The sequence below is a fragment of the Takifugu rubripes genome, unplaced genomic scaffold, assembly GCF_901000725.2.
Source record: "Takifugu rubripes unplaced genomic scaffold, fTakRub1.2, whole genome shotgun sequence".
Taxonomy (NCBI): Eukaryota; Metazoa; Chordata; class Actinopteri; order Tetraodontiformes; family Tetraodontidae; genus Takifugu; species Takifugu rubripes.
In genome coordinates this window covers 45578-71345 of record NW_021821668.1, presented here as the reverse complement: position 1 = coordinate 71345, position 25768 = coordinate 45578, and the positions used below count along the sequence as shown (strand labels likewise).

The 25768-nt window shown below is 48.6% G+C and overlaps 1 pseudogene; it reads right to left on the bottom strand.

The window, feature by feature from the left end:
• Positions 1-7188: 7188 nt before the first annotated feature.
• LOC115248763 (ubiquitin-conjugating enzyme E2 Q2-like) lies at positions 7189-15683 on the bottom strand (annotated as a pseudogene).
• Positions 15684-25768: the final 10085 nt, after the last annotated feature.

Here is a 25768-nt window from a genome sequence, read left to right as displayed (position 1 = left end):
ACTGTGAAATAAAGCCTTGAAGGCATCAGACAGACTCTAGAACAGAGGAAAAAAGGAGGAGAACCGCTTCTTTAACCTACGTTAGGTTCTGCTGCAGCGTGGACGTCCAGCTTGACCTTTGCTCTGCTTGACACTGCTGATGTAAAGCTGTAAAAACACAAGAAGCCTCTTCTGTGTAACTGCCAAGCATCCCTTAATCCAACAAGTATCTTCTAAGACAGAACACAAGCTGATAAGATACTTATCGCCGCGGAGGCTCGCCGGCTTTATCTCTCGTAAGGAGGCTTCTGCCGCATGACTCTCAGACGCAGACAATGATTCACTGTCAACAGGCCTCACAGCCGTGAGAGGGGGGAACTGTTGCTTTTGGTACGTCCTCTAGACGGTTTCTGCACCATAGAAACCAGCGCATCCGACCACAGAACGCTTGCGCCCTGTCGTCAGAGCGAGTTTTTAGTGATCTGACGGAGCAGCTTCTTGCTTGGCGGCGTGAGGCTTTCAAAGACAGAATGAAAGCTGTCAGACTTGGGAACAGTTTATGTCCCGGTCCTGCGATTTAAACTGTCACGTGAGTGATCGTGGAGAGGAACAGCAACAACCTTCAAGGCCCTCACCTCTCGATGTTGCCTGGTTCTTGGAGGAAATGAGTGCGGAGGGTCTCTCCCCCAGGTGGCGACTTTCTATAACAATGTTGCTGTAAGATGGGTATCCCATAATGATCCCACTCAACCTCCAGCCTACTAGATCCACAGGCCAAGATGTTCCATCCTCTCTTACCTCCCCTCACACTCACACACGGCCCCAGGAGCTTTTGGTTGTGGTTAACACGCGCCTCCAGACGTGCTACCCCCCCCCGTCTCTCACTCCGTGCTCATTCTACATTCGGCCCCCCAGTTCATGGAGACCCCTTCGTCTCTCCCGCTGGCCCCTGTCTCATCCCCTGGAGGAGACACTGAGGCGATGTGGAGATCTTATTCATCAGGTCTGCAGGTGGCCTCGCGTCTGATTGTCCGTCGCCGGAGTCCTCGCGGATTCGACATCTCCCCCGCTGCTTCTTAAAATAGAGGGAGAGATTAGGGCGAGAAGATCATTCTAGCAAAGTCCCAGGAGGTCCATCATCCCATTCACCCCCCTCCTCTGCCAGTCTCTCATCTTTGTCCCTCTCCTCCTTTATTCCTCCTGCATCTCCACCTGATGGAGTCGTCAACAGCAAATGTGCCGCGTCTGTATAGGAGCTACACTTCGACATAAAATATAACCATGAGATCATGTAAAGAATTCATGTTAAGGAATTTCCTTATTTCCTTTGCTTAGTTAAATATGTAATAAAGCCACAGCAACTGGTTGTTTTAAATAATAAAACATTAACGCACGTTAGTAAAAAGGTAGTTGGTGGTGAAAATGTGTTTCTCAGATAATTGCAGAATAGTGCTTAATGGTTCCCTTTTACTCCAGTTAACAAATAATGACATAAAATGTATAAAATCCTTACAATGTGCACGTTTATGTGAACAGTGAAACCATTTTTGTTGACCACTTCTTTTTTTTCCTCATTTCTGTCAATAAAAAGCAGCAAAAGAACCTCAGTTTTGTCCTGAAGGCCAAGAGGAAGATGCAAACGCTTAAACGTGAGCAGCTTCTGTTGAGAATCTGAGGTCAGGTCACACAGTTGAGAGGGTAAAATCAATTACTGTGGGCGTGCGTCAGATATCTGTGGTGAAAACGTGTTACTGGGTTAAAAAGTGGTCAAACCTCATTAACACCTGTGGTGAGCTCAGACCTTCTGCCTTCTGAGGGAGACGCGGACATTTCTGATGGATCAGGAACCGCTGCCCTGCCTTCGTTAGCGTTGGAACAGCCGACATCAGCGCCATCGCACGCTCGTGGTCACTGGCAGCTTTCCCACAAAGCCCCATCTGACCTGATTCAGATTCTGCGACTGCTTCCTGGACTGGATGGCTCGTGAGCTCGTGTCAGGAATATCTGCTGCTGCGAAACCTCGGCGGGAAGATTTCGTCAGCCGTGAGTGGCAGCAGCTGCAGCGCTGGAGAAGACAGGCACACTGCTCCTGAAGTCAGTTGTGTGTGTGTGTGTGTGTGTGTGTGTGTGTGTGTGTGTGTGTGTGTGTGTGTGTGAAAGCTGTGTATCCAAAACAGCTACAGCGCATTTAAAAATGACATTATTCTCTTATATTAAGGGTATTTTATAGAATCCTGTGACTGGGACTCTGCTCGGGAATGTCGTGGTTCGGATTAATCCAACAAGGTTGACATCAATTGTTAAGTAACAATCAATAAAATGTTAATTACAAATGATTGCAGCTAAGACGTTGACCCAAATGCTAATCAATCTATTAAAATAAATCTGAAATAACACATTGTTCTTTAGCATGCTGCACAAACAGTGTGATAACAATATACGACGTAAACATTTGATACATGTTTTTGGAGTTTTTAAGCCTTTTAACACTTCAAAAAAAAAATCTGTAGAATCTCATTATTATGTAAATGAGTGAAACTATCGTATTACGGTCTTCCTGATCATGGAAACGTGCTGCTTCCAGAGTCTCTGGTTAGCTTCCCCAAGATGATTTGAGTCGCGCTGCAGCTCAGATTGAAAAAGCAAAGCTTTAAATGAGGCTGTAAAGAGGCTGCGGAGGACTGTGAATACCAACAGGCCACCAGCGTCTCCAGCTCGTTTGCTTTTACGCTCCTTTCCTGGCGCACTTCCTGTGGACGACAGCAACAACCTTACAAGTTCCTGTCAGAACAGGACATCTGGTCGTGAAGGAGGTGTGAAGGAAGCGCGTCCCTGAGTGTGAGCGCTGCCCCCATTAAAGACCAAAAGGTAAAAACCCAGTTCCAACTGCAAAAATGACCCAGATGCCCTTAAGCTGATGGATTTAATCCAGTTCTGTGATCTGATTAACGACACGCCGCCGTTCAACGGTGGCTTGTGTGAGCTGTGGCGTGGTATCAACGTCGGCGGGGACAGAACTCCTGCCCGCGCGCGCCTGCTTTTGCAGAGCCACAGACAGAATGACCTTCACGGGCCTCCTCTCAAGTCTTTTGTTGGCAGATTCCATTTAAATAGATTCCCCCATTTGCCTCTCAGGCTGAGGCAAAGTCACAATCAGGAGTCCGGATTCATTCCGCTCAAAGGGCGGCCCGGACGTTTAAATCTGGCCCCACTTTGAGCGGATGTAAATATTAATGATGGCGGATCTGCATTTTTACTCATCTTCTGGACCTCTGGTGGCTCCTCTCATTCAAATCAGTCCTTTCATGAAAGCCGCCCCGTTCTCTGTCCCATGCTAGCAGACGGCGGGAGGATGTAATAGCTGTGGCTCGGATCCTAAAGCTCCATTGGAGGTGTGTTTCAGCCCCGGTCGTGTGTGTGTGTGAGCCCAGGCAGATCGCAGCTTTGTGCCGTCGCTGGTTTGGCTCTTTCCACCTTTTTGTCCTCTCGGAGGCTCAGTTCGGCGTGACGACATGCCTCCCTGAGCAGACCGGGCTAAATGGATTTCCATTAGCGGGGCTCTGACTCATTCCAGATGCTTACTGGTTAATGTGCGGCCACTGTAGCGGAAAGTTTCCTCTCCAAAAGGACAACAAAAACCCAAACGCCCCCGTGGAGTCCAGGCAGGGCCGCGTTTGTATCCCAGCGTTGCTGTTTCCCACCGGTTGTCGTTTTCATGCCCAAATATGCGAGGAAGTGAGACGGATCACCGGCGACGTCGGCTTATTAGAATAAATTGTTAGCATTAATTCGAAGCCATCAGCTGGCTGCGGCCATTTGTCAGAGCGTGCGTGCTCAGGGCAGCGAGTGCACGTGCTGTCCCTCCACCGCTCGCGTGCATTCATCTCCGCGGGACCACGTCTGGACTCGGGCGAGACTCACATCGGACGATCAATTGGAGAAGTAATGATCTGAGCGAGATGGGCCATCTATCTTATCATCCCGCGACTCCTCATTGCGCCTATGGAATTGTTGTCAGGGCATCGATTTTGGCCGCCTCAAGCCAAAACTTCCGCGTGATCTCATTGTTAATAGCTCGTTTACAAAAGACGTAACGGAGAAAAGAACATATGATGTGCTTTGTTTTGGGGTTTCCTGTCCTAAAAGGTTAACCTGTTAGCGTCCGCGTTGAATCAGTTGCTGCTTCAAACTTTTGAGCAAATTACGGCCAATTGAAACTTGCCATTGTGCCAATGGGCCAAATGTGACAGTGATGGAGCGGGTAAGCTCCAGCTGCAGGCAGAGGGCAGAGAGTGGGTGGAGTTAAATTAGCAGTGACAAATCACAGCTCAGTTCACTCCAACAGGGTCAAGCAAGAGGCAACTTTAAGACAACGTGTAAAAGGTGATTTTTGGTTGCGGGTCGCATTACATATCCCATCGTTACGCACGTGCACAGACGGTCTAGTCAAGGATGTAATCACACCTGAGATGGTGTCTCAGAGAGGGAACACCCTCAACCTCCAGTTGCTCCTCTGGTGACAGGCAACAGTGCTTCAGGTCCTCGGTTGTTTCCGTAGGAACGTTAAAAAACCCCAAAAAGAATGTGGGAGCCTTCAGACGAGATGATCATCAAAATGGATCTCACAGCCTCTCTGACAGCCTCACTCGGAGTTTGACTCTGAAAACGGTGCTTGAGGGAAACATCGGCCCCCATCGGCCATTAATTAACCCTTTCTGATTTTGAGCGCGGCCCGCCGTGACCAGAGCGACACAGGTCTCGATGTGGCCGGCAGTGTCATCGGACCAGAGTCGAGCTGGGCGCCGTGCCGGAGCCACCGCTGGATGGTGAGGCCCTGCTTTTCCACAGTGCTACACACATACGGGAACAAAAGAGGCAAGTATCTTCTCACCGGTGAGGAGGACGTCAATAGCAGGATTTTCCTGGTAGCTAATGCTCTATAAATCATTGATTTAAATTCAATAGAAATGGCCGACATTCAGGAAAGGAGCGGGTATCCAACACGATGCGAGGACCCCGCTCACAACACACCCACAGAGACGGATTGCTGGCAAATCTCAGCATGAATAAACACATTTACAAAATGACAGGAACACAAAATCTGTTCACCCCATTTATCATCAACACCAGCCGGTCCAGCAGCTGCACCCTGAGGACGCAGCTAGAAAACCAACACGCAGACTTCAGCCTTCCGCCACGTCCAGTTTCAATGACCACAAACTGTTGTCTCGTATGCCCACACGATGTCATTTCCTGCATTTTTTCTACAATAGATGAAGTTATTTACTCCGAGTCAACAAAGAAATAGTTCATTGAAGGTTAAAATGGTCTCCTTGGACAATCGCCAATATTTGATCCGATGCCGCCATCTAGTGGCAAAACGACAAACGCAGCCATATAAATCGACCGCAGGTCAAAGGTCCTGAAGGGACTTAAAACGATCCAGCTCGGGTTAGATCTTTTCAAACACCAGAGCATTTCTTGAAGAAAAAAAAAAGCCAGTGAAAGACAATGGGATATTTCATAAAATTCTTTATTCATAAACTTGATGCAAGTTTACAAATTATTTAACATGGTGAAAAACACCCTTGCAATGGGGGGATGAAACCAAAAGCATGCTAACGGTGCATAACTTTATAACACGGCCACTGCAGTTAATGAACCAAGGTTAAGACCCAAAATGTCACCAGTCACCAGCAGAGATGTTCGGTTAGTCAGACCACAAAAGAAGCTGTTCACCATTTCCCAAAGGGGTTTTTTTTAGTTCATTGTGGGCTTTCGATTATTCTGATGGCACAAAATCTATACTGTGACTTTCTTGGGTTGTCCAGACAAGCTTGGCAACACACAGGCTGGGGAATTAAAATATCCTGCGCATTCTGGAAGTCCAAAGTTTCTTAAAAGCCATCCAGCTTAAACGCGGCGTTCCCTCAGTAGCATGGAGACCTGCTGCCATAGCGACACGCAACACGCCGCACACTCCTCGCCGGGCGGAGGCCGACACGAGCGTTCTCCAGGCAGACGGTTGACGATCTGTCTCGGAGGCTTTCAGACATTCCTACTGGTTAAACTCGGACCATTTAAAAATGGCGTCTGGGGGGGAGGGAGGGGGGGAAAAAAAAGATTCCATCTTCCAGGATGTGGGGTTCTGAAGCAAGCCTTGTGGAGTGTGCTATGTATTCCTGAGTTTGCTTCTCCAGAGATGAGCAGATCCACTGGACAATGTGACCGGAATGACGTGATATCCGCGTGACCGATGGCGCCGTGGACGGCGAGGCGGCCCCCGGGGGGGGGTGAACGCCGCGGCTCCAGCCCGGCGGCGGCTCGCTGCGTGATGAGGTTAATATCGCTGAGAAGAATCGGGGAATGATTGTGTGAAGTGGCGGGACTGAGCTTTCTATGCTGGTTTTCTTTTTTTTTTTTTTTAGAAGAAGAAGAAGAAGAATCTTAAAACGACGCGAGGAACACACAACAGAACAGCCACAACGAACATCAATTTGCTCCACAGTTTTCTGCATATTATTCACATTACATCGAAATCCGAGCGTGCTCGTGCGCGCGGCGGAGCCGCCGGCGCCGACCAGAGGTGTTGGTGGGAAGAGCCGGGTCGAACCCTGGGTTCAAGCCCGCGGATTAAAACCATCAGACTCCGGTTGATTGGACCCGGGGCGGGAAGCAGGAAGGTAGAGAGTTAAGACTATTGCTGTGAGTTTGAAACCCGCGGCTGGCGCGTGCGGGCCGCCACGGGGCGAGGGAAAGGTCAGAGGTCAGCCAGACTCTTCCAACTGTAGGAAAAGCAAAGGGCTCAGGATGGGAACCAGCTCCAAGGACCGAGCGAGTCCAGTGAAGCTGCTGAGCCCGGCGGTTCTGCAGGAGAGGGAAAGCGGCGCCGCTGCATAGCCTGACTGAGGTTGGTCTGGTTCGCCGAGGTCAAGTATGAAAAAGCAAACCTCCGGAACGCCAACAGACGCCTGCGCCCCCGCTAGCTAAAGAGATGCCACCCAATCGAAGGAATGTTAGCGTCAATGCCGCCAATAACGCGAGAACCCCCCCCCCCCCCCCCCAAAAAAGCCCAGCAGTAGTCGTTAAGCTTACATTAGAAAACGGAGCGCCGTTTCCTCCCGAGAGAATCCGTGAAGCAACTTTACCCGACTCCCGCGGCGCCCCAGCGGATGTCGTGACCCTTCCCAGCCAGAGACCCGCACAAGGTTACATCATAAACAAATCCTTTTGCAGAAATACAAATGTACATGTTTACAGGTGGAGTTAAAACCGACTAGTTACAGGGTGATAAAATCCCTCCGCGCTCTGGCCGCTGCTGGTTCCTGTGTGGCCCCGCTGACCCCCTGCTGGTTGGGATTGTGACGCCGAGCCCCCGAATTTAGAGCTCGGCCGGATGCGGGAAAAAAAAGTCTTCGTCCTCCTCGGTGCGTCCAGCCTTCAGCGAGATAAGTGAGCGAGCCGGCCTCGGCGGCGTGTTATTCCAGAGGCGGGATGAGACGTGAGCGCAACGTACACGGGCCGTTCCGGAGCGAGAGAGAGCGAGAGACATAGAGAGAGAGAGAGAGAGAGAGAGGAGGTTCTTCCCACCGCTGGCAATTTAATGTTCTTCCCAGCTACAAACATGTTATGAGGGAATGTTCTTAGATCCGGCCCGCGTCCGGCGGGATGTGATATTTAGTCCAAAGTCTTCCTGGAGTGTGGGACAAGGTCACGATGGAGAAGACTGACGGTACCAGATTGATGTCCAGGGAGATAAATATCTGACGCAGGGACACGCTCGCGAGGAGCCGACGCGGAGAACAAAATGATCCGGGTGTTTTAAAAAAAGAGATCAGTCTCAAGGGGGGGGGGAGGGGAGGGAGGGGAGGGGGGGGGGGGGGGGGCAATGGCATGTGGTCCCAGTACAGGAAAGGCAAGAACCTGGTTTAGCCGTCCTCCTTAGGGGGTGTGTACCATCCTACGGGGAGAAACAAGGAAACAACGTCAGCAAACTCGCCGCACCAGCGGTTCCTCTCCGAAGGGGGGGGTTACGGAACAACTCTGTGGCCCCCGACCCCATTTTCTGTCCTCATCCGCCTGCTCAGGGATGCTGCTCGGCCTCCCTCCCTTTAAGGCTCTAATGTACAGCCAGTTCCAGCATCCTATCGATCTCAGATCGGGTCGGAGGTCCCGTTGGCGCCGGCGTGATTGTTGAAAATAAAAGGGTCAGACGGGCGCACGTGGAGGTTAAAGTGATGCCCATCTATACGGCTGATTAGCCATTTAGCTTGGATTATTATACTTTTTCATCTATTTTCTATTCTTATTTCAATTGTTTTGGATTATATACTCATTATTATTGTTCTTTCTCTATCTTTAACTTCCTGAATGTCTCTTCCTCTGTGTTTTTGCTGCTGTTGCGCCGTAAATTTCCCCGTTGTGGGACAAATAAAGGAAATCTGAATCCCGTTTGCTGAACAGGACTCACCGTTCTTCTCGTGGATCTGGACCAGGGATTTGTAGGACTGCTGTGCTCTGGCCAGATTGTACTGGTTCTGCGTGGGAAGAAGACAACTTGGTGAATTCAGGCTGGAGAGCGGGTTCACACCGGTCCCGGTGCTGCTTCATGACCAGCAGGTGGTCCCGTTCAGGTCCAAACGGATGTGATCCGGGTTACCGTCACACCTGAGACCTGAGAGAGTCCCGTCGTACTCCGGCGAGCAACTCGCCATCTAACGTCTCAGGTTTGAGTTCTACGTGTCTGAAATGTCACCGGAGGATCCAAAGCAACTCCAAAAACGGCCCATCGGGTTGCGTAATGAGGGGCGGGGCGGATGTGGCGAGCAGGGTCGGGCGCTATTACAGCAAAGCTGTCGCCGGGGCTATTTTAGAACGTAATTGCCGTCATTTTAAGCAAACAGTGCGCGCTTCCTGCCAATTCAGATGACTAAAAACTGGTTTTTCGAGAGACTCTTTTGCATTTTCAGGTTTTTTCTGGCGGAGGCGTGAAGCTAAGCTCAACTGGTGCTACTGCAGGTGGACACTGAACGTGCCACGACCTCTCCAGACACGTTTGTCTCACGGACTCGGGGGCGCCGACCATTGAATGTGTGCATTCAAAGGCCTGTTTATGGCGTAGCGCCATGCTAACACCAGCCATTGTTAGCAGACAAAGATAACGAACAGGAAAGATATTTTACTGTCCGACACCAAAGGCACCAGAAGGTTCTGAGACGGGGCTCGGAGAGCGGCGTCGGGCGGAGCGGCGCCTCCCCGGTCGCGTGACGCCGCCGTCATTTGGTGCGTCAAACGGATGAAGAAGCTGCTCAAAACAAGACGGCTTCATTTCTTTGTCACTACGGCGTCAATATTGATTCTTATCATTACTTTTTTGAAGAGGTGCTGATAGCGGCTCTGCTGGCATCAGCCGGACCTGAAGAGGCTCCACACTGGCAGCTTTGGATCATGTCTGAGGGTCCCAAATGTCCCCACTTACTTTATTGGCTCCGAACTGGACTCTTGCTTTTCCTTTGACTAAAGTGGCGTTGATCTGCATGATGACAGACTCGATGGAATAGGCACTGCTCCAACCCTGAATCCAGGAGTCAAACAGCAGCGGCAGGTCACAAATCTGCATTTTCCGCCATATTTGCTGTCTTTAAACGAGCTCAGGCGTACCTGTTTGGTAAGAAGTTCCATGCAGAGGGCTCCTCCGCCCAGAACGTACCTGGAAAAGGAGAAACTTTAACCAAAATAAACGACGCTTTGTTTCCTAACCTGACTGGTTTTCGAGGGTCTCGAGATGGGAAATGGCGCGAGGCGGTGAGCGAGGTCGGTGAACTCACCCTCCGGAGAGCACAGGCGAGACCACCCGCACAAACGGGGGGTCGAAGGGGAAATTATCCTGGAAGCGGCAGAAAGGGGTCAGCCCGCATGGCAGAAACTCACGGCTAAACGCGGCGTTTCCCGCTCTACTCACTTTGTAGGAGAAGTTTAGCAGGATGTAATCCATCCCTTCTTTCTCCTTCAGGACCTGCAGGTCAGTGTGCAGGGGGCTGTCTGGATCCACCCTTTGGGTCAGAGAAGCGCACGTTGTTGTGGATGTTCCGAGGAAAAGACGACGTAAAAAACCCCACTTACGTCCTTAATTTGACGTGCCACTCGTAGAGGCTGTCGTTCACCAGCTCCACCGAGTAGATACCTGCAGCGGAAAGGCAACGGACTGCACTTGAACGCACCACGCCACCACTTCTGCTCTGCATCAGCTGACCGCCAGCACCCCCCCCCCCCCCCGCGCACGCGAGCGAGCTTAGAGGGCGCCGTCGGTCTGAAGGTCCTACCTGTCTTGTAACTCTGAGACCTGTAGATCTCTCTGAGCTCCTTCATCAGGCGGTCGGAGGCCTGGACCGATCCCGACACGGCGCCCTGCAACATTCCCAAGTGGACAACAAGATTCCGTCATTTACAGGGAATTTGGAACTCCTCCGGGGTTGAAAGGTGCCGAGCACAGCCGAGTCTTTGTGAGGCCCGTCGGGGTCGTTGGTTCCCCTCACCCCCTCCCTTCAGAACCACTCACGTTCAGGTGGTCTTGTCTCTGGTTCTTGCGGATCTTCTCCAGAATGGCCAAATTCTCCTTCTCGATGCCGTCGTCTTCGGACTTCTTCCCGTCCACGGGCTCCTCTTCTTTCATCTCATAGTGGTCCAAGTCCTCGATGTCCTGGGAATATTCACAGGGTTGACGGCACCCAAAAGAACAGTTCGGCTCGGAATGGGTGTGAGGAATGAGGAAAATTCTACCTCGCCCATCTCCTCTTCCTCCTCTTCTTCAGATGTGACCTCCTCTGTTCCATGCTGCGCACACACACACACACACACAAAGGAATAAAGACCAGATTAGCGTGTGTTGATTCATTCCCATTCAACAGGAAATGTAACCGAACTGGTTCCGGGAACCAATCCGACTACATTACAGGTGCGTGGCTGCATAAATTGGGCCCCTTTGGAGAGAGTGGCGAGAACAGCGCCGCGCTGCACGGCTCATTATCAGGTGAACGTGTGCGCCTGAAGGTCCAGTCGCTGGTTTATCAGTAACTGGACCGCGGCTTTCCGACCACCGAGTTCTCGTTAAACTCGGTGAATCGTGGCAGCTTCCTGCTCCGCAGGTGATCCTGGCAGATCTGGATTTCTAAAACTGGGAAAGCGGAAAACCGCTGACAGTTGGAAGGCGGACAAGCGGCCAATTTAAAGCTGAGACTTGAAGCTCGTGGATTAAACGAAGCAGGCTGAGCGGGATTCCCCTTTACCCCTGGTGGGCCTGTTCCACGCCACCCACCGCCGTTACTAACGTGTTGCACCTGCGGACTTGCCTTCCTGTCCTGTCCTACGGGTCCTGCAGGGAGCGGCTGGTCCAGCATCTCCACATCTGGATGTTGGGGAAGGTTATACAGCCGACACAGGTCGCAAATGAGTTTTCTTCAACTGCTGCAGAAGCTGAGAGCGACAGTTAAGAGGAAGAAGGGTTGAAAAGACAACAATGCAACGGCAGCTGTGCACATGCGCGCGTTTCATTTCCCATTCCCATCTCATTTCCCGCGTACGCGCCGACGTTTACGCTCCAAAAATGCTACTTTAAGAGAATCCGGCCACGCGCAGCGGCCCCGGCAGCCCCCGTCGGAGCCGTGACCCCCCGACGAGGGCTGCCGGGGCAAACGGTTGCACATGTTCTGACATCGAGACTGGGCCCCGGTCCGTTTGGATCGCTGCCCTCGCGCCGCGGCTGGAACACGTCCACAGTCTTTTCTGCACCGGAGACAAAACGTCCAGAGCAGCAAAAACATCACACAACTGTTCCAGAAGAATTCCCTTCAGCACTCGGTGGCCTGTTGGGATTATCATCCCTCAGCTACAGCACAAATTTGGCTTTGTTTTTGAGGGCATTTTCCACACACACACCACACACACACACATATAATCACACACACACACACAGGAGCCCAGGCTAGTATTTTAATGGCATGCTTGCCAAGAGCGACAGTAAGCATTATGGTTAGGAATAGTGTATAAAAATAGTGAAGGTATATGATGGGATCCATAGATGAGCAGTGCAAAGTTACCAGAGTGCTGCCTTTCCTCACATCGTCCAACCGCTCCAAAACTTGCGCCAAGCTCGGATCGTCAGAGTCCACAAACCAAATCGGCGGGGTAGATGGATACGATTCCTAAAGGCAACAATGGCAGAGTGATAAATCGGCACTAGTGACACACGAATGCGTGTCGCCAGGTTAAAACCACAGTAAATGTGTGGGCTCGCCACGTTAGCATTCTGTGCGCAGCCAATGCTAATGCTAATGTTCGTTATAAATACCCGTTTATGTTGACTCGACAAAGCACAAGCACCACCTTTAAATGCAAATACCACTACTGATTTATATAGGACCGCAGAAACTCCACTGAATAGCAGAAATATTACAGGTTGTGGAATTAGCCTGCTATGGGCTAACATTAGCATCTGGTGAAATTTAAAACAGGGCGATTGTCTCCTCACCGTTATGTTACAGTGGATAATTAATAGTTCTCTCCAGTTACATTAAATTGGCAACTCAATTCGTCGGGCTTCCAGTCAATGATCCTGAAACGTTCGTGATTTGGATCAAAATGGACTCCAAAAACTTCAGTTCGGCCTTCAGCCCGACACAGACATCTTCCACGCATCTCCGGCTGGGCCGCTGGGGAGTGGGAGAAGTCGGGACTTAGCTTTAAGCTAGCTGAAGCCACCGCGCAATTTTTCCACAACAACCCCCACTGCGTGCGCAGCAGCGATCTGACAGGCAAACCAGGTAGATATACCTGGGTGCCGACTGAAAACTATTGAGACCGTCCTATCAAAATGTCAGGGCAACCGGGGATATTTGCTGATGAGCCAGCTAAGTTTAGCTGGCTTTCGTTAGCGTCTGACAACAGCGCAGCAGTTAGCAGGACGCTAGTTAGCGAGCTAGCGGGCTAGTCCGTTCTTGTCTTTCCGTCTATTGTTGTTCCTGCCTGTGATCACAACAAGTTTAAGGCGGTGGTGGTAATCCGTGATCTCCTCCTCACAGTCTCATCGGACGGTCCCTTGTGTGTTACTGAGTCGGGGAATAATCACACCATCTCCACCCCGTGAACTTGTATCCCGCTGCAGGGATAGTGTTTTTCATCCCGGTGTACAAGTGCAGTTGGCCTCTTGTGGGGTTTAAAGATGGCGTCGCGCGAGCTCTCCGTTCCCGCAGACTCCCAGAATTCAGCGCGCCGGCGCTTCATCAGCACATCGAATTATTAATCGGATTATTCCGTTTTTTAATGACACGTGTTGATCAATGACTTTACAAATAAACACACGTCGCGGCATTGGAGAGTTTCACCGAGAGTTTCACTAAACTTTTCAACGTTGTGCCTGTGAAATGAGCTGTGAGCAGGTTTTAATGACGTTGTCGGGACTGTTCGTGATTTATTATGTGTCTCTGCATCTTATATGGGGGTATATTATATAAAAAGAGGTGTCTGCTCTTTATTATTAAATGCTTTAGCGTTCATTTCACACCGGTCGCTCAGTGATATCAACGTTTCATTCCAGTTTTACTGAAACGTAACTCAGCGGTGTTGAATGGTGACATTTAAAGCATTGACTTTCGCTTTTATGTTGATATGAAGATCCCATTCATTATCCGAAACAAATGGAATAAAATGGCTTTATAATTCCAAATGTGACGGATATTTTCACATGTCGGTGTTATCAGACTAAAATACAATCATACTATATATATATTTAAATGTAGCGTCATATCAATTGACCACTAGGTGGGAGTGTTTGCTCAATAATCCGACAAAATAAGGTGACTGAGATGAAGGTAATTAAAAAGAAGATAAACCTCGAAAATCCATCAGGTTGAATCTGCTTCAAGCTTTTATTTCACTGTTCATTTGCTTACAAGCACATGGTTTTAATTTCATGCCGCTGTCAAATATGTCTTGCGGATTGTAAATGAAAAGATTTTTACTTTTTAAAATCAGATCACCTCAATCCTGAAAAGATGAAAAAACAAAGTCAGACGACAGCCTTCAGAAAATGCTGTCTTTAGCCTCCAAGCATAATCAGTCAGATAAGACGGAGGATTTGATGGCAACTCCTAAAAGCAGAATTGAAAATGCTCCACCCTTTGGTGAGTGACCTTGTTACTCAGGCACATTCAGGAGTCTGCTGTCATCCTTAATTTATAGTCCCCTGATAACGCTTCTCTTATTCTCTCCATGTCTAAATTGGTATCTGTGAAAGGTGAGCACTGTCAGCTCAGAAAAAAAAAAAAAATCTGGTTTTGAACCGTGTTGCAGTGTGACGTTTGAGGAACATCATATTGACTTTCTTCCATTTTAGAGGCTCATAAACCAAAAGGGTGGCGAAGGTATGCCTGACCCTGTTGTCCAAAGTTGTGTCACTGATGATGTGTGGGCCTGCAGCCTGGGCAGCGACAGCTGTGGATCAGCGTTTTGCAGCAGCCTCGTGTTGGTGCTGCTCCTCCGAAGTCGCGCACGTTTGTCAGACTCACTCGTGCGAAACAAACGCAGCAGTAAAACCCGACATGAAGCTGAAGCCGGAGCGTGTGCAGCCTGCTTTTAGGGTCGCTGCTAATGGAACGATCCCTCAGGAAAAGGTCACGGTTCCACTCTGGCTACCACTGCTGGGTTGGGATCGGGGGGGTGATGCGAGAGAACCCCCATTCTCTCTTAACCCCTTCCGTCTCGCACAAGAGCTCACGGGAAAGGCAAAATGATACAAACTGATCATATCACAGCGTTATGAATAAATGAAAATCCATCTGGGGTCAGAGGTCAGTGCACAACACTATAAACAGATAACTATGACACACAGTGTCACAGTCGACCGTGCAAACACAGCTGACTCTTCTTACAGGTCAAAACAATTAGCTTCCCTCCTCCCCTGCTCATCGATTATTGGGGGAACTGTGTTGAGGGAACTTGTCCTCCGCTCGCCTCTTCTGTTGGGATAACAGCCCTCCTAAAGCAATTACCCCTCCATGTGGAAGGGGGCTGCATCATCACAACATCCGCTGATAGATGGGCCGCTTAAATTGCCATTAAAGAGCGAGGAAAGGCGCCTTTGTGCGCTCCAGCGTTGCTGAGACAGTCTGCTTCCTGTTGTTTGTGATTTTCAGGTGTAAATTAGATTCCGACGCTCTGGGAACGGCGTCACATAGACTGTAGCTCCTTTTGGATTTGCACCCACAGAGCCAGAGCAGACGGCCCCGAGGTGGGCGCCACCGGCCCCGTCCGGGATCAAAGCGCGAAGAAACGTCAGTGGTCGTCGTCGAGGCCCGGTTGCCTTTTCAGCCGCGCTTTATGATGGAGCGGCCGGCCGCGCTGTCTGTCACACTGTGACCGTGGACGCGCTAATAAAGAGGCAGATCGCTGTTGTCCCCGGTGATTCATCCCGCACTTCTGCCCTCAATCTGCTCAAGACGAAAAGTTAATTAAAACGCGGCCTCATCTCGGCGTTCCATCCCAGACAGCACGTGTAAATCATCGGTCTGGATTTACGAGCCTGTGACACCCCCCCCCAAACGGCCTTTTTCAACATAAACCTCGATATTAAAGGCTTCACGCAAACGTTCGTCTTGCAGGCCTTGCTGTGTGACGCACTGGACATCCAATTCCATGGGAATCTCTCTCATCTTGCTCCACTTCTTTGCTCATTTCTCGGGTGTCCAGATTGGTGGCAGGTGCCTGAATTCATTCCTCAATTCTGCTGCGACTCACCTAAACACCATCAGGGAAGGAGTGAAACTCAGCTTTGTAAGGCTTCGTTCCCAGAAAAACGTGTCTTCGCTTTGCTGGAATTCCCAGCGAAGCCCATAAACTGCCTTTCAGTTCCATTCAGACAGTTGATACTCAAAATACTGGAATATTTGTGCTTGCTATCTTCTTCCTGAGCTATGATGTCATCAGCCAGGAGGGCGTCCGGATCCTGATCTGCAGCCGCAGATATGATGTTGATTATCTCGTCTCATCTGTATAAACATGCGTTTAACGGGTCACTTTAATGAGAGTTCCCCGATGATCCCCCTCCTGATTGGCAGCAGCAGGAAGGGATTGCAGTCCTGAAGTTTGATGCTGTTTCCCATCTTCATCTTTCCTGACCACACAAAGAAATCTTCAGAGAAGTTCTCGGTGCCCATTTATTCCTTTCTTCCTTCTCCTCATTTTAACCCTGTAAACTGAGAACAAATGCTCCTTTTTAGATGCAGATTCCCTAAAATGTGCATGTGTGCGCAGGGTTATACTTCAAACCAGCGACACACATCTGCGTTTTCCCCAAAACATAATTACATTTAAAAAGGCCTCTTTCTCATTTCCATGGGTCTTAGTCAACTTAATTATGTCCAAAATGAGCCCACGGAGGCCCATTAGCCTGGAAGAGGTCTGAATAAAGAGTGAATGTCACCTTGGATTGCAGTTATATCACCGATGTCTCGGCACTTCTTTACTTCATCAATAAAAAACAGAAAAACAGCGTCCACGTTTTAGTCTTTTATCATCAGAACAGCGTGATTATGTTTTTTATGTAGAACCAACAGCTGCTAAAGACATTACCATACATACCAAAATAGGATGAAGCACCATTATCAGCAGAGTCCTACATGTGCCATAGGTTGACTCTGTAATGGGTAAATGGACTGTGTTGTGCCAATCTAATTGGATGAGGGTTATCTGTGGGGCATCACTGTTCGGGGGAATCTGGTGTTCCTCATGCGGTCTAACCGAGTCAACCGCTGCCTAATTACATTCGAGCCAAAGTCTATTTACTTTCTGGGACGCTGCTGCTCTGGCAAGAGGCAAAACGGGCTGGCGGGGCACGAGCGCACCACTGCCGTGCTGCGCGCTTACGAGAACACGGCTCCTGGCACCAGTAAAAGACCAACAGGCTGAGACTTAAATCAATTAGCTAAGAGGGCAACAATCATCTAAATCATAGCCCGCCTGGAGCAGAAGGCAGAAACACTGTATTCATGATGGAGGCGCTGGTTCCTGGAGCGTGAACAGGATCTAACATGCTCAGAAGGTTGGAGATCAGCCAGGAGATCAGACGTGCCAGAGCCTGTCGTCTTTTTCTATAGTCTAGCTGATCATGGATACGGTCCATCAAGACCCGAAGGTGGAGTGGCCCAGAGCTCCGTATGAGGACGTCTGAAGATGCACCTGGGACCAGCGATGCCTTCATCCCTGCAGATGATACACCAACTCCAATACCTTTAATTCTAATGATCAGATATGTTAATGCTGAGGTTCTCTGAATATGTGGCGTCTCCTGCACGTCTGTCCGTCCCAGAGAGACCCGTCTCTCCCCCCGTGGTCTCCTTCAGGTGTCTTCTTTTTCTCTAAAAGGGTTTTTTTCAGGTTTTTACTGACCTGGTTTGAGGGTATAGGAACACGGAGGGTCACAACAACTCCGAGGAAAACAATGTTTGTTATTTTGGGCTGTAAATAAACCTGACTTCATCACTTGTTTGAAATCAGTGCGGAATTCTGCTTAATGCAGGTCCACACCTGACACTGAGAAACCAGTCGTGAGATCAGCTCCAAGACTGACATTTTATATAAGTCCTGAGGATTTTTCTGTGTTCTGACATCACACTAAGATCAAATAGCAACTAGACAAAGAACAAAGGTCAGAGGTCATGAAATTGTTTTACAGACACTAATGTGCTGAGCACTTTCACTCCATAGCACGTTGTGGCTTCAATTCCTGACTCAGGTGGAGTCTGCAGGTTCTCTCCATGCCGTTGTACCACAGGTTTTCCAGTTTCATCTAACAATTTCTCCTTGTTAATATTTATAAGCAGGACACTCTGGAAACCGGTCCTCTCAACAGCCGGGAGGGACGTCGTGCAACCAGGGACATATGGTGGCTGTGCTGAGAAGCTGTATGTGGCGGATAAGATTTTCAAACCATTATTCCCATCACAGTGGAGACTTCAAGAAGGAGAGGGTCTCAAGGGGAGCAACATGCCATCTGGACTCCTGAGAGCTGTGACACATCCAATTTACCTCTACCTGTGGCCACTCAGGAACCTCTGCGTCGAGATCCGAGATCCGGAGAGCAAGACAGAGACAGACAGACAGAAGGACAGAGAGAGAGATCAGATGTGGTTTGACCTGACAGCAAAAACCATTCTGACAGGTCAAATTAGAGCGTGCTGGAGAACAGGTCTTTCTTCATCAGTGCAGAATTCTAATGACGACGTAAGGTAGAATTACTTCAATCATTAAACATTAACCTCAAATTAAATTAATCAAACTTTGATTCCCACACTGCTTGTGTTAAAACACACATTTAATTAATTAAGGATGCTGCCCAGACCGTCATAACTAAGGTGAGTGATAAAACTGGAAATAAAATCACTAAAATACAGCAACGATGAATGAAACTAAATTGATTCCTGTAGACCCAAGCATATAATCTTGACTTTTATTTGAGTGAAACATCAACATCTGCTTATAAAGTCAAGTCAGACATCGCTCCACTAAATGTCTTATCATGCAAATGTTGCTCACAGATCCTGTGTCACTTCCTTCCCTCCCAATTTGCAGACGTTTGTGGATGATTGCAGACAGAAGTGATTGAAATTTAAAGACAACGTGTGTTTTCCTAATGGTTTTTAGTGCTGTCGAGCAGCACTGGGGATGATGTGCAAAACCTCAGCCCTCCCTCATTAGCAGACAGCTGTAGAGCGAGCAGCCATCTCACCCTCTGACCCCGTCCCCCACCATAACGAGGGCCTCGGCGGACCCTGGGGTTGAGCCCCTCCCCGGCTCTCCCAGGAGAAAAGGTTTGACGGTAACATGAACATGATGGCACCAGCGAGATGTAATCTCAGCCAAATGTACCAACATCGTTAAATCGGGATTCTGTGTCCGCTGAGACGCAGCGAGAGGAGCCAACAATGGCGAGGACACACAATTACAAGAACTTGTTCAACAGAACACTTTAAAGTGAGTTCATATTCCCACGCACTGTAACAAATTCTATATGTTTTCCGCCAAGTGTTTCGTTTGTCTGCATCATTTTGCCCAACGCAGCATAGAAATTAGTGGTCAGACACGTTTCAGAGGTTTGGTTGGATTCCAGCTCCTCCAGCGACCACTCACACACCTTTACAAGCACATTAAGATCTTGTCTGAGGCAGAGAGGATTGATTGCAGCCAGATTGGAAGGTTTCGTCTCGGTAACCCGAGCCGCCGCGGGACGAATGAGATGAGCTCAGCAGCTGAAGTGCGGGAGGTCTGAGCCTGTTGTCCTCTCTGACAGTCCTGATTCACTCTGTGTGCTGACTGTCATAAATCCTGGAGAGTCGGACCGCCCGGGTCGGGATACAAAGCAGTTACACTGTGAGTCTGTGACCAGCAGAGCTCCTGGGCTGTTAGCTCAGGTAGGTAAACCTGGCCCCTGAACATGGTCCCGTCCCCTCCCTCCCTCCCTCCCTCCCCTCCCTCCCTCCCTCCCTCCCTCCCATCCATCCATCCATCCATCCATCCATCCATCCATCCATCCATCCATCCATCATCCATCCATCCATCCATCCATCCATCCATCCATCCATCCATCCATCCATCCATCCATCCATCCATCCATCCATCCATCCATCCATCCATCCATCCATCCATCATCCATCCATCCATTTGCAGTGCAACATATTCACTACCAGATGTTCTGTCTATCAAAAGAATGCATTTATCAAAGGGCTAATCCATCAGAATGATGGATTCTGATGAAAACAATGCTGACTATTGGATTTTACTGTTTTAAATATGATAACCGATAAGTGTCATTATCAGTTCCAGGAACTTCGAGGCTGTCCATGTCACCATGACACCCACAATTAAAAGAAAGCTAAATTTATGCAAACCAAATGTCTCCGATGCCTCCTGTACTGCCCTCGCGACGCGTTCTCTCTCTCTCGGGCGAGGCTAGGCAGTCAGCTAACAGTATGGAGTTTGAAAGAACCACAACAAGGCTCAACTGTGTTGTTTCTTCCTTTTATCCATTATTTTTTGTAAAACTGAAACAATACAGAAAATAGAACAGCATAAAAAACTCACGTACACCAAACACACTCAGACGATCTATATATAACTCACGACACAGCTCCACGTGCTAATATGTTAGCTAGCATCACTCGCTAATTACCACGGACTAACAACGCAAAGAATAATTAAACTAACGCTACAGAATCTACAGTACAGCTACAACTTCTGTATAGAACAGACTTACAGACAAATGGTCTCCAAGGCTGGAACGCTTTCTAGCTCAGCAGCTGGAACTACGATGCTTCGCTACCGTTGTCCGTCATCAAAACCGCGGTGTTTTGGGTGAGTGCCGTCAAAGCGCCTGAAGGTGCAATGTCAACTCCGCCCAGTAGATGGCAAAACCACGCTCCCATTTACACAGGTGCGCTGCTCCGCTACCGCGCCCCCAACTCAACATTTATTATTTATTTTTACTATATTGGACATCTTTATGTTTTTAACAGACTTGACCATCAAATTTTAACCTATACAATGCTGTGGTCAGTACACTCCCCGCTTGATATAATAACATTATATCACTACAAACACAAAATATGAATTTCTACCAAATATAACACCACACTTAAATCTCTGAAAGAAGAACTACAATCTCTGTGATTGGTCTCAAGAACACTTTGGCCTTCCCTTCTTTCACAACTCGTACCTCCACCTTCCTGACCTTACTGTCTCTGCTTGGTAACGCTTTCACAACCAGTCCAACAGGCCATTCATTCCTGTGCGCCTGGCTGTCTTTCAGTAGGACCACATCTCCTTCCTTCACATTTGGCTTTACATTAGTCCATTTTCTGCTGCACTGCAGCGTTGAAAGATACTCTCCTTTCCACCGCTTCCAGAAGGTGTCAGCCAGACACTGGACTTGTTTCCATTGTTTTCCTGTACAACGAAGCTGAACAAAAGTCTCCAAAGGGAGCGGAGACAGTACTCATTTTCTGGGTCAGAAGCATCGCCGGAGTAAGAACTGCAGGCATCTCTGGGTCGGTTGATATGAGCACAAGGGGTCTTGCATTGATTATTGCCATCACCTCTGCCATGAATGTAGACAGGATTTCATGCGTCAAGCGAATTGGACTTTTTTGGAGCAAGATAGCATCTAGAATGCGCCTGGCAACTCCAATCAACCTTTCCCAGGCGCCACCCATGTGAGAAGCATGCGCAGGGTTGAAGGCCCAGGAGCATCCTTTTTCTTGGAGAAACCTATTGACTGCCGAATCGTTTGTTGCCATGTCCAATTCTCGGCAAGCGCCCACAAAATTGGTTCCTCTGTCAGATCGCAGAAGTTTTGCTGGGCCTCGAATTGAGAAAAACCTTCTCAATGCATTAATAAAACTGTCTGCTGACATGGCTTCAATAAGTTCGATGTGGACTGCTCTGGTTGCCATGCATGTAAAAAGCACTGCCCAGCGCTTGCTATCTGCACTTCCTCCTCTTGTGCGTCGCGTTGACACAGCCCAAGGGCCGAAGATGTCAAGACCGACAGTAGTGAATGGAGGTTCAGGACTGAGTCTATCAGGCGGCAGGTCTGCCATTTTCTGTTCTTCTAACCTGCCTCGTAGCTTGCGACACATGACACACTTGTAAATGATTGAAGACACCAAGCGCTTGCTGCCCATCATCCAGTAGCCGGCAGCTCGTAATGCTCCTTCGGTGATGTGTCGCCCTTGGTGAGCTACTTGTTCGTGAAAGTGCCTTACTAACAATGTTGAAACGTGGTGGTTGTGAGGCATAATCAAAGGGTGCTTCTCCTCTTTTGACAAATCAGCTGAAGATAGCCGACCTCCAATGCGAAGCAGACCATCTTCATCTATGATTGGATTGAGCCTTTCCAGTGTACTGCGTCCAGGCATTTTGTGTCCTTTTCCCAGACATTTCAATTCCTCCTTAAAGGCTTCCTTTCTTCCCTGCATTTACTGATCTTCTGTAAGACGTTCCAATGTGAATGAGTCTGGCTATCGTTTTGTTGAGGCCTGTCCAACTTGAACATCTCTCAAAACGATGTGAGCCCAACTGACCATTGGAAGTTTTGGTAACAAAGGTCTTGACCTCAGGACGAATTTCTTCATCAGCTTCAGGATCAACCAGTGAGAAGGAGCTTGATTCCATTGTTTCTCTTGTTTTGTCGTGATACAGGAAGGCTGGACCAGAGAACCAAATACTTCTTTGGAGTTGGGTTGAAGGTATGGTTCTGGTTGCCACATCAGCTGGATTGAGCTCTGTGGGTACATAGTGCCACTGATCGGGGTGAGTGGACCTTCTGATTCGGATGACCCTGTTTGAAACATACATGTAAAATCTTCTTGTGGAGTTACAGATGTAACCAAGCACGATTTTGCTATCGGTGAAAAACTTCACAACATCCACTTCTACATCAATCTCGTCTCTGATCAACTCATATAGCTCCACAGCCAAAACTGCAGCACAAAGCTCTAGACGGGGAATTGTGTGGGCAGGGCGTGGGGCCAACTTTGACTTTCCCATAACAAAACCCACGTTATGTTGTCCTTCAGTGTCAGTTATTCTCAGATAGGCTACGGCGCCAATCGCCTTGGTGGAGGCGTCTGAGAAGATGCAAAGTTCTTTTCTTTGGTTGGAAGACAAAGAGGTTGAGATGTAGCACCTCGGTATCTGTAGGTCTTCGAGTGCCTTCAAAGAGTCTTTCCATAAATTCCATTCTGATTCCTTCTTTGGGGAGAGAGGAGCATCCCACTCGGTCTGATCAGATGACAACTCACGGACTAGTGCTTTTCCCTGCATTGTTATGGGAGCTACGAAGCCCAAGGGGTCGTACAAACTGTTGACCGTTGATAACACTCCCCTGCGGGTAAATGGTTTCTCTTCTTGAGACACAAGGTAAGTGAAGCAGTCTGCTTCCAAATTCCAAGAGAGCCCTAGACTCCTTTGCAGTGGGAGAGGATCCACTCCAAGTTCCAGATCCTTCAGATCCTTGGCGAGATCTTCTGGAGAAAAGGCTTCCATTACCTCTTTCTTATTTGACGCCACTTTGTGCAGTCGCAGATTGGATTCTGCCAACATTTCTTTGGTTCGGGTCAAAAGATTTACAGCTTCTTTGCAAGTAGGAACTGAGGTGAGACCGTCGTCGACATAAAACTGCCTCTCAACAAACTGTCTTGCGTCCGAACCATGTTCCTCTTCACCTGTTTCGGCGGCTCTTCTCATGCAGTAGATGGCGACAGCAGGTGAAGGGCTGTTCCCGAACACGTGGACTTTCATTCGGAACTCAACTACCTTTTTATTGACGTCGTTATCTTCATACCAGAGGTACCTTAAATAGTCTCTGTGCTCTTCTTGGACGATAAAACAATAAAACATTTGCTGGACGTCGGCTGTCAGGGCTACCGGGTTTTTCCGGAACCGCATTAGAACTCCGAGCAAAGAGTTGTTCAAGTCCGGTCCCTTCAACAGCACGTCATTAAGGGATATTCCTTCGTATTCAGCGCTTGAATCGAAAACCACCCTTATCTGGTCTGGTTTTTGGGGATGGTAAACACCAAATGTTGGCAGGTACCAGCATTCTGTACCTTTGCCGATAGGTGGGGCTGGTTCCGCTTGATCGTTTTCAATCATCTGCTGCATGAACTTGATATAATGCTCTTTCATTTTCGGTTTTTTCTCAAGCATTTTTCTGAGAGATTGGAGACGTTTCAAGGCTTGTTCCCTGTTGTTAGGCAACTGTCTTCTGGGCAAACGAAAGGGTAAAGGTGCCACCCAGCTGTTTCCTTCATCCTGTTTGACTTCTGCATCCATAATTGCAAGAAAGGTTTTGTCGTCAATTGATAACGCTGGTTTGTCATCCTCCTTGGACCTTTCAAAGATTGAGTATCCTAGGTTGTCCTTGAGCTGGCTTGGTTTAGCGCTTTCTTCTCTTACTGTAAGACTATTACACTGTGACATGCAAGCATAGCTGTCCTTTACAAACATGGTGTTTGGACAAGGTGGGAGAAACGATGAGCGACCGCTGTGTAACATGTTTGTTTTGTACACATTGATTTCTGACGACTTATGTGCCTGCCCTAAACAAACTTCCCCCACAATCACCCACCCCAAGTCAAGCCGCTGTGCGTAAGGTGCATCATGAGGCCCATTGATTTGCTCACGAATCTTATGGACTCTCACCATATCTCTTCCAATGAGCAGAAGAATTGGAGCGTCGTCGTCAACGGGTTGGATCTTGTCAGCAACTGGCTTTAAGTGGGGGTGATGTAGTGCAATCTCTGGGGAGGGAATCTCCGCTCTATCATCAGGCACCATGTCACATTCAATTAATGGTGGAAGGGGAAGGTGCAACTTCCCGTTTACAGACTCTAGGATAAAATTGGTACCTCTCCTCCCAGAAGTGTCTATTTTTCCTGAACACGTTCTCAACGTGTACGGAGTGGAGTTGGTTTGAATGTTAAAGAGGTCGAAGAAGTCACTTTTGGCGAGAGACTTATTGCTCTGTTCGTCCAGCACCGCATACATCTTCACTGCTTTCTCTTTTTCTCCGGCAGGATACACTTTCACTAAAAGTATTTTGGCACATGAGCGGGAACCTTCAACATTTCCACATACTTCTGTGCACTTGGAGGTGACAGAAGGAGATGAGCCTCCAGTTTGCTCTTCGGCATCGTTGCCAGCTGCATGGTTCTGTAGTCTTGATGGAGGAGGACCTGGATGTAACGCTGAAATGTGTTTATCACTGCCACAATCAAAGCATTTGACATCTATTTTGCAGTCTCTTGCCATGTGTTGTACAGACCCGCAACATCTGAAACAAATGCGATTTTCCCTGAGATACACTTTGCGTTCTTCTAATGGTTTTTCCCTGAAGAGTTTACATTTTCTCAATGGATGGGGCTTTTTGTGTATGGGGCACTGGCGATCTGGCTCTTCTGGTTTATTTATGAAGAGATTGCCTCGTGTGTCTGGTGGTTCCGCAGGAACGTCAGTTTTGTGCACTTTCACAAAAGGTTTGCTGTAGTGTCTTTCCAGTTTGTCTGTCTTCATAGGCGGTGAACTGTTGGTAGTAGATATGGTGAAACTTGGGTCATTTTTTATCTTTGCTTGTTGCCTGACGAAGTTGGAGAAAACAAAAAAGGGAGGAAAAGCAACTCTGTGATCCTCCTTGTATTTGCTTCCAAAACCTGTCCATTTTTCTTGCAGGTTGTATGGCAGTTTCTCCACAATTTGCTTTATTCCACGTGCTGTATCTAAATACAGAAGACCCGGAAGTGCACCATCTTCTTTTGCACACTCAAGTTCGAGGAGAATGTCACCTAACTCTCTTAACCTGACAGTGTCTCTGTTGTGCAGTTTTGGAAACTGTTCAATCTTTCTTAGAAGAGCATCCTCTATGACTTCTGGCGTCCCATAACATTCCTCAAGACGTTGCCAGACCATGTTGACTCCTGCTCCGGGATTGAAGACGTGGACTGCACGAATTCGTTTAGCTTGTTCTGACGATCCAGGTCCAAGCCATTTTGTCATCAGGTCAAGCTCTTCTCTGGCTGTAAGATCTAAGTCTTTTGTTGCACTTATAAATGAGGCTTTCCATGACCAATAATTTTCAGGTTTGTCGTCGAATTTCAGGAGGCCAGAACTCACCATTTCTTTGCGGATGAGATATCTTGCAAGGTCTTGTGCGCCTTGGGGTTCGGGGACATATCCTCTCTCTGGG